At 43.0% G+C, this 13,803-nt stretch overlaps 1 long non-coding RNA gene across 1 annotated transcript in view; it reads left to right on the forward strand.

The window, feature by feature from the left end:
* The window catches only part of LOC126412259 (uncharacterized), a 33,255-nt gene that overhangs the window by 255 nt on the left and 19,197 nt on the right, over positions 1-13,803 (forward strand). Inside the window, exon 2 of the long non-coding RNA XR_007575264.1 lies at positions 8,901-9,007. This is a non-coding gene — a long non-coding RNA (uncharacterized LOC126412259). The remainder of the gene's footprint in view (positions 1-8,900; positions 9,008-13,803) is intronic.

Raw genomic sequence — 13,803 nt, forward strand, 5'->3', positions numbered from 1 at the left:
GGCACGCTAAGCTGCACGCGAGCCGAATGTGAGAGTCGCGTGCGGGCAGCAGAGAGGCTCCGCCCGTCTCGGCTTTGTTCGGCTCTTCTCGGAAGTGCTCGTTACTGCACGAGGTTTCATTTAGTACTACAGTCCGACGTTTTTCTGTCGGCAAAGATTTTTTTTCAATTCGACAGAATCTTGGTGTCAGGGCTGTTTGCCTTCACTATTTGTTCCCTACATAAAAGAAGTTCACAGCTTTTTGCACAAAATGAGGCATTCATTCGGATCCATACTGATTCCTGTAGAGGAGAGTTTCCGTCTCAGGAATGGAAATTGCTCCGCGATGGCAAAAGTCATGGGACGCCTCGCAATATCACGTCGGCCCTACCTTTGGCCGGCGTAGTGCAGCACCTCGACGTGGCAGGGACTCGATAAGTTGTTGGAGGTCCCCTGCAGAAATACAGAGCCACGCTGCAAGTGTAGCCATACACAATTGCTAAGACACTGCGTAAAGAATTTGACAGCACTGAAACACTTAAGGGGCTCCGGAAAGGCTCACAATCATGAAAAGTTCAATTTTCACTTTTTTGCGTTTTCTGAATCTGCAGACTATTACCTTTTAACACATATATAATTTATTCAATTCCGAAGACTACAACTATTTTTAAATTTTTTTTGAAATGTGTTCTACATGGGCGTGACCCACTGTGGCGCTGTTAAACTGCTGTCAAATGGTGTTATTATTAACGTCCGTGTTCATCAGGTACATTTTAGTGATGTGAGATAAAGTATGTATTGTGGCTAACCTGTGATGGTTCAATATATATCGCTGGTGTGATTGTCGATTGTTTCATGTTTATTTGCTCTGTCGTTATCTCGAAAATATTCGTAATTAATTCTGTTTCTTGAGTCTCTGTTTTGTTGAAGTATAATAATGAGTAAAAGTAAAGTTATTAGAAATCCTCTGAAGGCTTTTAAGAAAAGGAGAAATGTTGGAAAGCCAAAGGTATGTGTTATTACTGTAAACAATAAAGACGATAACCAAGTGAGTGAACCTAACCTCTCAAGTACACCTGCCCATAGCAGTCAAAGTGGGAAAGAAAATACTTCACAGAAGAAGCTTGGTTCAGTGAGTGAAAACTATGAATGTTTTATGGGCGAATCGGATGTGAATGAAATATTTGATATGTCGGTTCTCAAAGGAATTTTTTCAAACTGTGTAAGATGTATTCATTGTAGTGAAGTTGGTCTGGAACTCTCCATAATAAAGCACGTAGGACTTGCTAGTGAAATACAACTGAAATGTGATAAGTGTTCATACATGACCACCTTTTGGAACAGTGTTGCAGTAACTGCAACTGAAGAAAATGGTAGCAAAATCTACGAACACAACAACGAGCGATGCTTGCTTTAGACAAGGAACGCCTTTGGGCTGCAGACAGGGCTGTAAAGAGACTAGAAATACAAGCAAGAGTAAACAGGAGGAGCAACAAGAGGAAGCTGGAGGAGGAGTTTGCATAGGATGAAGATAATCCATCCTATGGACCTGGAATGCACTAAAAAGTTAATCCAATCTTTGTCGCTCGATTCCCAAAACTTTTATTTTCTCATACTAATTACATGTTTTCTAAGGATCTTCCAAACATATTTGTTTCAAACTTTCAGTAAATGTTACACACTACCTTCTGCATAATTTAACACAGCCTTTTTCCAAAAAACTGTATTATTTTGAATATATAAATAAAAAATTGCAAAAAAATGTTGTGAATTTTCATTACAACTGAAAAAAAATCATCTTTAATAACTGAACTAAAATTTTGTAAAATCCCTGTGTTAAGTTGTAGCCCATATTCCAATAAATAATCTGTAAAAAGTTCAACTTCCTACCTCAAATACTTTGTGAGGAAAGATGTAATTTATAAGCGTTATTTTAACATTGCAAGTATAGGGCGTTCCCGAGCCCCTTAAGTCGATCGAAGTCCCAATGGACTAGACAACATTGTATTAGAGTTACTGATAGCCTTTGCAGAGCCAGACATGACAAAAATCTTCCATCTGGTGACTAAGATTTATGGGACAGGTGAAATACCCTCAGACTTCAAGAAGAATGCAGGTGTTGACAGGTCTGAAAATTAGCGAACTAAAGTATAATAAGTCACGGTTGCAGAATACTAACACGAATTCTTTACAGAAGAATGGAAAAACTGGTAGAAGCCGACCTTGGTGAAGATCAGTTTGGATTCCGTAGAAATGCTGGAACACGCGAGGCTATACTGACCCTACGACTAATCTAAGAAGATGGATTAAGAAAAGGCAAACCTACGTTTCTAGCTTTATTAAGTTTCGGGAATGCAGCCGCATAAATTCTGCTTCTTCTTCTAATATTTCGGCTGTATATCTTTCAGCCATCTTCAGAGGCTCTCTCTGAAGATGGCTGAAAGATATACAGCCGAAATATTAGAAGAAGAAGCAGAATTTATGCGGCTGCATTCCCGAAACTTAATGGAGCAGTCCTTGCGCCGCGAAAACCTGAAGATTCACATCTACGTTTCTAGCATTTGTAGACTTAGAGAAAACTTCTGACAATGCTGACTGGAATACTGTCTTTCAAATTATGAAGGTGGCAGGGGTAAAATAGAGGAAGCGAAACACTATTTACAATTTGTAGATGTGCCAGATGGCAGAATAGTCGAGGGGCATGAAAGGGAAGCAGTGGTTGGGAAGGGAGTGAGATAAGGTTGTAACCTATGCCCAATGCTTTTCAATCTGTATATTGAGCAAGCAGTAAAGGAAACAAAAGAAAAATTCGGAGCAGGAATTAAAATCCATGGAGAAGAAATAAAAATTTGAGGTTCGCCTATGACATTGTAATTCTGGCAGAGACAGCGAAGGACCGAGAAGAGCAGTTGAACGGAATGGACAGTGTCTTGGAAGGAGGATATAAGATGAACATCAACAAAAGCAAAACGAGGGTAGTGTAAGTAAAATTAAATCAGGTGATGTAGAGGAAATTAGATTATGAAATGAGAAAGTAGTAGATGAGTTTTGCTATTTGGGGAACAAAATAACTGATGATGGTGAAGCAGAGAGGTTATAAAATGTAAACTAGCAATGTCAAGGAAAGTGTTTCTGAAGAAGAGAAATCTGTTAACATCGAGTATAGATTTAAGCGTAAGTACGTCTGATCTGAAAGTATTTGTATGGAGTGTAGCTATGTACGGAAGTCATACATGGGCGATAAATAGTTTAGACAACAAGAGAATAGAAGCTTTCGAAATGTGGTGCTACAGAAGAATGCTGAAGATAAGATGGGTAGATGACGTAACTAATGAGGGGGTACAGAATAGAATTGGGGAGAAGAGGAATTTGTGGCAGAACTTGACTAGAAGAAGAGATCGGTTGATAGGAGATATTGTGAGGCATCAAGAGAGAACCAGTTTGGTACTGGAGGGCAGCGTGGAGGGTAAAAAGCATAGAGGGAGACCAAGAGATGCATACACTAAGCAGATTCAGAAGGGTTGTAGGTTGCATTAGGTACCTGGAGATGAAGAAGCCTGCACAGGATAGAGTAGCATGGAGAGCTCCATCAAACCAGTCTCTGCACTGAAGAACACAACAACAACAATTGCGAAGATGCAGGATTTTGGACACGAACTGACCTCCCGATTATGTCCCATAAGTGTTTGATGGAATTTGTGTTGGGCCTTCTGAGTGACCAAATCATTCGCTAGAACTGTTCAAAACTTACTTCAAACCAATTGTAAAGAATTTTGTGCCAGTGACATGCCGCATTGTTACCCATAAAAATTCCATCGTCGTTTTGCAACACTAAGTCCTAGAATGGCTACAAATGGTCTCGAAGTCGCCGAACATAACCATTGCTCGTCAATGACCCATCTAAAAAAATGGTCCAAATGGCTCTGAGGACTATGGGACTTAACTGCTGAGGTCATCAGTCCCCTAGAACTTAGAACTACTTAAACCTAACTAACGTAAGGACATCACACACATCCATGTCCGTAGCGGTCGCGCGGTTCCAGACTGTAGCGCCTAGAACCGCTCGGCCACTCCGGCCGGCAGTGACCCATCTGTTCCACGTAAACACAGGCCATATCATTACGGAGCCACCACCGGCTTGCATAGCGTCTTGTTGACAACCTGGATCCACGGCTTCGTGGGGCAGCGCCACACTCGAACCTTGTCATCAGCTGTTACCGACTGAAATCGGGACTCACCCGACCAAAACCAAGCTAAACTTCGCCCGAACACGGCGTGAAGGCACAAGGTACCAACGGGCCGCCGTGTCATCCTCAGCCCACAGCGGTCAGTACATGCAAATACGGAGTTGCATGTGGTCAGCACCCCGCCGTATGTCAGCTTACGAGACTTCTCAATCAAGTAGCTCCTCAGTTTGCCTCACAAGGGCTGAAAGCACCCCGCTTGCCAGCAGCGTTCGGCAGACCGGTTGGTGACCCACCCAGGTGCTAGCCCAGCCTGACAGCGCTTAACTCCGGTGATGTGACGGTAACCGGTGTTAGCACTGCGCCAAGGCTGTACCCATCTGACCAGGCCACGGTTATCCTGTCGTCTAGGGCCCAGGAGAGGCGCTGCAGCCGATGTCGTGCTTTTAGGACAGACACCCACAGCGGTCGTCTGCTACCGTAGCCCCTTAACGCCAGATTTTGGCGCACTGCCGTTACCGATGCGTTCATCGTACGTCCGATATTAATTTCTGCGTAAAGTGACGGCCGTCGGCCACTGCATTGTCTGTGGTGAGAGGTAATGCCATGTAGTATTCAGGGCACACTTTTGACTGTGTTCATCTTGCAATGTTGAATTCCCTAGCGATTTCCGAAATGTCCCATGCGCCCTAGCTCCAACTGTGACTGCGTGTTGAAAGCGTGTATATTCTCGTCGTGCGGCCATACTCACATTGGAAATCTTTTCATACGAATCACATGAGTGCAAACGACAGCTCTGCCAATGGTCTGCCTTTTTTTACCTCGTGTACGCAATACTACTGTCATTTGTATTTGCGCATATAGCTATCCCGTGACTTTCGTCGACTCTGTGTATACGCTAATATAGAAGCGGTTTCATAAATCTGTAACAAATGGTTATCTTCAACGTTGTTGTAGTCGTTTTCAGTCCGAAGACGGGTTTGATGCAGTTCTCCGTGCTTGTCTATCCAGTCCAAACCTGCGTGACTATTGCACCTTATCTCCATTTGAGCTTCCTTGCTGCAGTCAAGCTTTTGTCTCCATCTATCACGTCCTCCTTCCTCCCCCCCCCCCCCCCCCGCCTCCACACTTCCCCACACTGCCAACCCCCGCCCCGCATTCTTCCATTACGAAACGAACCACTCCATCATATTTCCATAAGATGGGTCGAACCAACGGATGACTTCTTCTAGTTACTTTCGTCAAAAACGTTGTCTCCCAGTTACATGTTTCTTCATTAAGACTAGTTATATGATATACTCATGTAATTCTGCAGCACCACTTTCCAAAAACTTCTCTTTTTGTCTAAAGTGATCATAGTGCAGGTTTTAATTCCATACAGAGCTTCACACCAATCAGATACTTTGATATAAGGTTTCCCAACATTTTAATTTATATTCAGTATTACCAAATTTCTCTTTTTGAGAAATGCTTTTCCTGCTTTTGTCAGTTTACATTTCACAACCTATTTGCTTTGTCCATCTGTTTTGCTCCGCCAACAGCAACACTACCTTATCTCATTTAGTGTCGTATTTCCGAATTCGATTTCTTCAGTACCGCCAGATTTAATTACATTTCATCTCGAAACATTCCTGCTTTTCATTTTTCACTTTCAATCAGCCTCATTTTCAAGACTTCTGAATTCTCTCTTGCCTGCTTCATTTTTTGCGTCTTGTTTTCTTTTTTATTTTCTCATTTGAATTCAATATCTCAACAACCATTTGTTCCGGCCCTTATCTTTTCCTTTCGTGATCCTCTGCTGCTTTTGCTGTTTCACCTTTGTAAGCTACCCGTTCTTCATCTGTTGGGTTCTTTACCCCTGTCAGCCCTCGTTCTTTTACCTTACCCATGTCACCTCATTGACTTCCTATTCCCCTACTCAACTATTTTAATCGGCAAATCAGTTAAATATCATCAGAGTCCATCCCTGACCCCGCAAATCGTTTGTAGTTTAACAAACTGTTTCGAATGTCTTACTATAACATAATCCATGTGAAACGTGCCTGTTTCAATTACAATATTTAACAATAAAAAGCTGGAGTGCTCTGTTGTCACAAAGTAATACCTCAAACATAAAGTTGGCCACTTTTACGCTATTCCATACTATACTCAAACAGAAGTGTTCAAGAGAAAGGCCAGCCAACCATTCACTACTACAAGAACATTCTGAGAAAGAAATTCTTAGCATCTCTAAGATTGTGATGTGGTCATTCTGACCAGAGGTCTGCTATTGTGTTCGTCTTTTTATCGGTTACCCGAAATATACAAGTCTTCCAGTTTTCATTTTCCCTGTATGTGTCGCTAAACGTGTATTTCACGTAGGTGCGTTATTGGAATCTTTTTCCTCTTTTGCAGTTCTTCATATGTAACAAATCCATTCTATCACAGTATCGAATTCTGGATTGGATTGGGTTTTTGGGGGAAGAAGACCAGACAGCGAGGTCATCGGTCTCATCGGTTTAGGGAAGGAAGAGGAAGGAAGTCGGCCGTGCCCTTTCAAAGGAACCATCCCGGCATTTGTTAGAACGATTAAGGGAAATCACAGAAAACCTACATCAGGATGGCCTAATGCGGGATTGAACCGTCGTCCTCCCGAATGCGAGTCCAGCGTGCTAGCCACTGCGCCTCCTCGCTCGGTGTATCGAATTCTGGAGCGACTTTTCTCAATATGTGTAAAACTTACGTGCACATATGGCTCTTACGGAAGAGTTCAGTTGAAACAGCGAAAAATCAGAAATGGCAAACACCAGATTAAATGTCCTGATGTCTCACAAAAAACGTTTTACAGAACTGTAACTATAATGTTCAGCCCAGCAGGTTACACTCCCTCATAGATCGTGAAGGAAAAAATAGGACTTGATAGTACACTCACAGACGTATATAAGCAGTCATTATTGTCATGTTACACGTGTGACGGAACGTGAAAATGCCGTAATACATGGGCAACAAGTATTTCTGCGATGCAGTTCACACTGATTCATAGAAAGCAGCATTGGATGAAGGCTATTTACACTCCTGGAAATTGAAATAAGAACACCGTGAATTCATTGTCCCAGGAAGGGGAAACTTTATTGACACATTCCTGGGGTCAGATACATCACATGATCACACTGACAGAACCACAGGCACATAGACACAGGCAACAGAGCCTGCACAATGTCGGCACTAGTACAGTGTATATCCACCTTTCGCAGCAATGCAGGCTGCTATTCTCCCATGGAGACGATCGTAGAGATGCTGGATGTAGTCCTGTGGAACGGCTTGCCATGCCATTTCCACCTGGCGCCTCAGCTGGACCAGCGTTCGTGCTGGACGTGCAGACCGCGTGAGACGACGCTTCATCCAGTCCCAAACATGCTCAATGGGGGACAGGTCCGGAGATCTTGCTGGCCAGGGTAGTTGACTTACACCTTCTAGAGCACGTTGGGTGGCACGGGATACATGCGGACGTGCATTGTCCTGTTGGAACAGCAAGTTCCCTACCCGGTCTAGGAATGGTAGAACGATGGGTTCGATGACGGTTTGGATGTACCGTGCACTATTCAGTGTCCCCTCGACGATCACCAGTGGTGTACGGCCAGTGTAGGAGATCGCTCCCCACACCATGATGCCGGGTGTTGGCCCTGTGTGCCTCGGTCATATGCAGTCCTGATTGTGGCGCTCACCTGCACGGCGCCAAACACGCATACGACCGTCATTGGCACCAAGGCAGAAGCGACTCTCATCGCTGAAGACGACACGTCTCCATTCGTCCCTCCATTCACGCCTGTCGCGACACCACTGGAGGCGGGCTGCACGATGTTGGGGCGTGAGCGGAAGACGGCCTAACGGTGTGCGGGACCGTAGCCCAGCTTCATGGAGACGGTTGCGAATGGTCCTCGCCGATACCCCAGGAGCAACAGTGTCCCTAATTTGCTGGGAAGTGGCGGTGCGGTCCCCTACGGCACTGCGTAGGATCCTACGGTCTTGGCGTGCATCCGTGCGTCGCTGCGGTCCGGTCCCAGGTCGACGGGCACGTGCACCTTCCGCCGACCACTGGCGACAACATCGATGTACTGTGGAGACCTCACGCCCCACGTGTTGACCAATTCGGCGGTACGTCCACCCGGCCTCCCGCATGCCCACTATACGCCCTCGCTCAAAGTCCGTCAACTGCACATACGGTTCACGTCCACGCTGTCGCGGCATGCTACCAGTGTTAAAGACTGCGATGGAGCTCCGTATGCCACGGCAAACTGGCTGACACTGACGGCGGCGGTGCACAAATGCTGCGCAGGTAGCGCCATTCGACGGCCAACACCGCGGCTCCTGGTGTGTCCGCTGTGCCGTGCGTGTGATCATTGCTTGTACAGCCCTCTCGCAGTGTCCGGAGCAAGTATGGTGGGTCTGACACACCGGTGTCAATGTGTTCTTTTTTCCATTTCCAGGAGTGTAAAGTGCTCTAGAAAGGGTAAATGTTGATTCGGTAGAAATATTTAGAAGAAACACGACACTCCTGGGAACTAGGTTAAACTGAGTGTTCCTTTCATGTCATCGTTCCTCAATCACCCTTTAACCAGCTGGATGTGTTGAAGGATGATAAGGCATGTTTTCAGTTTGCTCACTTTTTTTTGTTATAATGTGCCGTAGCGTTGAGACTCTAAGATGCATGTTTGCTTCATTCAGAGTGGAAACGAGCAGATTTGTCAATGTTTACAGTGATACCTCTCCGCCCTCCTAAGATCCATCAACGATGACGGCGTCCCAGTGATCGGCTACACTGCCTGGAGCCTGCTCGACAACCTGGAGTGGATGAGTGGATACACGTGAGTACATCCAGGTTGTCGGCGTTGTAAAATAAGAAACTGACGTCACAGTTTACATGGGGCCCGGCAAAGCGAGGATCGCGGGCCATTGCCCTCCAGTGAGTGATTCCCCCTCAAACTCAAGACATACACGACTAAAATACTGATTTTTATTAAGCTGTATATCTCAAACTCTTATACTTAGATTAATGAGATATTTAAATGTTTAGGTTAGGTATCATTAGCTTGGTCTTGAAAAGTTCTGTGATTCGATCGCAATTTCCATTGTAACGAAACGAAGCTAATGTTACGACGAATCACTGGACACTACATTGCGTAAAGCACGTTTCATATAGTTCATTGAATAAAATGTGCCATCACAAATGTATGTTGATCACAAAATGTATTTATTTTAAGAGCAAAGTTTCTGATTTTTGCTTACCGATCTTGTGACATAATTACAAAATTTTGGCATCTAGTTTTGTTCTGGACAGCATTTAGTAACCTGCAAACTCCTTCTTGAAGATTGCTTCTAGAACTTTCAAGGGTAGTTTTAATTTTATTGTCGAAGAAATTGATATCCGGCTCTATACATTTACAATCTTTAAAACGGCTCTTAGAGTCATTGGAGACTTCAACAAATACAGAAGTAAATGTTGAAAATTGTAGTTCCCTGTATTCTTGCTTCAATTCACAGAGTCTCAGCAACTCCGGAATTAATATAAATTTTCCTCGTTTAGCTGTAATTTAAACAATGTAAGTTTTCACCGCAATCCATCAATATCCATTAACATATCACAAATAGTGCGTTTCTTTCCTTGCGAACGAAAATTCTAATTATTTAAATCATTTATAGAACCAGACGAAGTAAATCTCGGGTGAACAGCCTGGTATGAGTGTGCATAGGACACATATTACCTAGCGCCGGCTCACCGTCGGTCAGTACGTCAGCGCACCTGATGATGGCAACGTGGTCGATTGCCGAAATATGGTGTCCTATGCACACTCATACCAGGCCGTTCACCCGAGATTTATTTCGTCATAAAATACGCCTGGAGAAATTGAAGAATCACATTTCTAGAACCTGTCAAAAATACTATTCCGATTAAGAATGTGAATCCTTCAGCTTATTTTCAAATTCCGTAGTATCCGATTATACTTCTCTATTCTAAAACCTGGAACTTTCATTTCTAAGTGCAAAGAAACGAGTTAAATATTTTCCTGCACTCAACCAACGAAATTCGGAATGAGCAAATATGTCTCCGTATCCTACATCAACTTCATGCAAAAATTGTTTAAATTTCCGATGATATAGTGATCGATACATGATAAACATCTGATACCCTTGGTCTAGGGGTAGCGTCTTTGATACATAATTAAACCTTTTCGGTCCTTGGTTCGAGTCCCGTCGCTGCTTATATTTTGATGAATAGTCAGCATTGGCGGCCGAAGACTTCCAGCATAAGAAGTCACCCCTCAATCCGCCAACAGCCTTGTCAAGGAGAGCGGAGGAGCGGACAGAGGTTCAGGGCAGTCTCTTGTCCTACCGGTGGGAGACTGCCCCTAAACGCGGAAGAATCAGCAATGATCAACAGCATGAGGCTGCAGAAGACAATGGAAGCCACTGCATTAAAGACACGTAACGTGTATCCACAGGAAATGCGGCCTGTAATTGAAGAAGTGTAATGATGATCTCTCCATTGCCAAAAGATTCCGGATTAGTCCCCCATTTGGATGTGCGGGAAGGGACTGACAAGGGGGAGGTTACCATGAGAAAAAGATTGAATAATCAACGCAAGAATAACGTTGTACGAGTCGGGGCGTGGAATGTCAGAAGCTTGAACGTGGTAGGGAAACTAGAAAATGTGAAAAGGGAAATGCAAAGGCTCAAACTAGATATAGTAGGGGTCAGTGAAGTAAAGTGGAAAGAAGTCAAGGATTTCTGGTCAGATGAGTATAGGGTAACATCAACAGCAGCAGAAAATGGTATAACACTAGTAGGATTCGTTAAGAATAGGAAGGTATGGCAGAGAGTGTGTTACTGTGAACAGTTCAGTGACAGGGTCGTTCTTATCAGAATAGACAGCAAACCAACACCGACAACCATAGTTCAGGTATACATGACGACGTCGCAAGTTGAAGATGAAGAGACAGAGAAAGTGTATGAGGATATTGAAAGGGCAATGCAGTATGTAAAGGGGGATGGAAATCTAATAGTCATGGAGGACTGGACTGCAGTTGTAGGGGAAGGAGTGGAAGAAAAGGTTACAGGAGAATATGGGCTTGGGGCAAGGAATGAGAGAGGAGAAAGATTAATTGAGTTCTGTAACAAGTTTCAGCTAGTAACTACGAATACCCTGTTCAAGAATCACAAGAGGAAGAGGTATATTTGGAAAAGGCCGGGTGATACGGGAAGATTTCAGTCAGATTATATCATGGTCAGACAGAGATTCCGAAATTAGATACTGGATTGTAAGGCGTACCCAGGAGCAGATATAGATTCAGATCACAATATAGTAGTGATGAAGAATAGGCTGAAGTTGAAGTGATTAGTCAGGAAGAATCAATACACAAATAAGTGGGATACGGAAGTACTTAGGAATGACGAGATATGCTTGAAATTCTCTAAGGCTATAGATACAGCAATAAGGAATAGCTCAGTAGGCAGTATAGTTGAAGAGGAATGGACATCTCTAAAAATGGCCATCACAGAACTTGGGAAGAAAAACATAGGTACAAAGAAGGTAACTGCGAAGAAACCATTAGTAACAAAAGAAATACTAAGGGTATGCGGAACGCCCTATGCTTACAATGTTAAATTGAGCTAAAAGTTAGGAACATTTTATTTGTTATTTGGACGATACTCTTGATTTTTTCACAGATCGCTGAGATATGTTCTGCTTTTATGCTGAATTATTAATTTTGAAAAAATAATGTATAGTTTTTGAGATATTTTATTTTTTGTAAATGTTAAAAAAGTTATACATTTTAACAAGTATTTTAAAATTTACATCCATTAATACAAAATAATTCCACATATCTTTTAATTCAGATATATTAGAAGGTCTTAAGGAACAACTGCAGAAAATTTCATCTTTCTACTATAAATAGGCCCTGAGAAAATGTACCTTATACACAAAAAAACTCAAGTTACAGGAAATTAGCTTCAAAGTTTTTACTTCAGTACAAGCCTGCTCCATAGCTTGTATCATCAGAATCGTCCAACAGCTTCCTCTTGATGGCTCTGCTATGCTGTCTAGCCATCTTTGAATATACTTTTATGGCACTATCTGAAGACCTGAGCCATTCCTTGTCCAAACAAAGCATAGCTACGGCAGTTCGTAGTCCTACACAGAGCCCCAACTTCTGCAGAACATTGCACTTTGTTATATTGACCTGATTGAATGATGAAGCAGCATCATAAACGCCAAAGTGAAGTGTGTTTATACCCACAAACACAGTTTTAGGTAGTCTATTCCATACCACATGGTTGACACACTCATTTGGATTTTGAGTCCGGCCATGAAGACATTTCTTTACTAGACTAATATCTGCGAGGTCCCGGAATATTGGTTTCATTTCATCCATTATGGCAGGTGGCAGGTGATGATTGTGATTGTATTGTTTCTTAGTTACCTTGCCTCTGTTGTACTTGCGCCAACTATCGTCTCCTTTTGGACATAGCACATGTTGGGGATTCTCATTGTTTGAAGCTGTATGAAAAAACAGAGCCCAGACTGCTCTTCTCATTAATTCTGCATCTGCTGTATTCTGTCTTATTGCTAGACCATAGCACTTCTGAATATGATCTATTGTAGCATCTGTCAGTCTATTTTTCCCATCTAAAGTTTTTCCATCGCTCAATTTCTTGTCTTTCATGCTAGCCTTGAGCCGTCGAAGTCTTGATCCCACGCTTTTCTGAACATGGCCAACACACTGCAGTTTCGAAATTTTCACATCGTTACCATAGGGTCTCAGTACCTCAATTTCTTTGAAAGCCTTTGAGTCACCATCTCCAAGATAATTTATGTATCTAACGTTGTACCATTTTACTGAGCGTTGATAAATACTTCTTACACCAGCAACTTCCATACCACCACTTGACCCATAGTAATTTGCCATGCACTCCTCTTCATGTTTAGTTTTCATTTTCTCCTTGCATCTGCAATGCTTGGAGAGTATTGCCACATCAACTACCTTACCAGTGTCCACACTTGTAGCTGTTACTACACCATTCAGAGATGTGTGGCCTCTCTTCTGCCAGCTTCCATCAAAAGCTATGGACAAGTCTCTGCTATTATTATTTTCAACAACTGCTTCCTCAACAGCATCTTTCATGTTTTCCTGTGCCACATCTTCTACAGCAGAGGCTATTGCAATTATGTGTTTGTTAAATTTTGAAGGTGGAGGAGGGAGGTTCATCACACCTGCAGCCCTGCCCTTTCCTGTACACCGCAATCCATAAACCAGTCTAATGTTTGTATCGTATAGTTTACCTGTATCTGCAGTAACATGTGAGGAATTGAAGAAAGTAACACTGTGTTTGCAATAACTGCACATCAACTCTAATTCACAAGCAAGTCCTACATGTAAGTTTGTCTTCAATGAAACACCACATTTTCCACATTGTTTGCAGCACACATTGTTCTCCAAAACGTACCACTACCAGTGTTGAGGTTAGTCGCTACTGGGACATCAGATACTGATGAAGATGAATCAGACGAATTTTTAGTACACTTTACTTTCTTGCGCCAATGTACACGCTTTCTAAATACCTTCAGACTAGGTCTTGGCATGTTGAAGGGAAGAAAACTCAA

This window comes from Schistocerca serialis, chromosome 7 (genome assembly GCF_023864345.2).
Source record: "Schistocerca serialis cubense isolate TAMUIC-IGC-003099 chromosome 7, iqSchSeri2.2, whole genome shotgun sequence".
NCBI lineage: Eukaryota > Metazoa > Arthropoda > Insecta > Orthoptera > Acrididae > Schistocerca > Schistocerca serialis.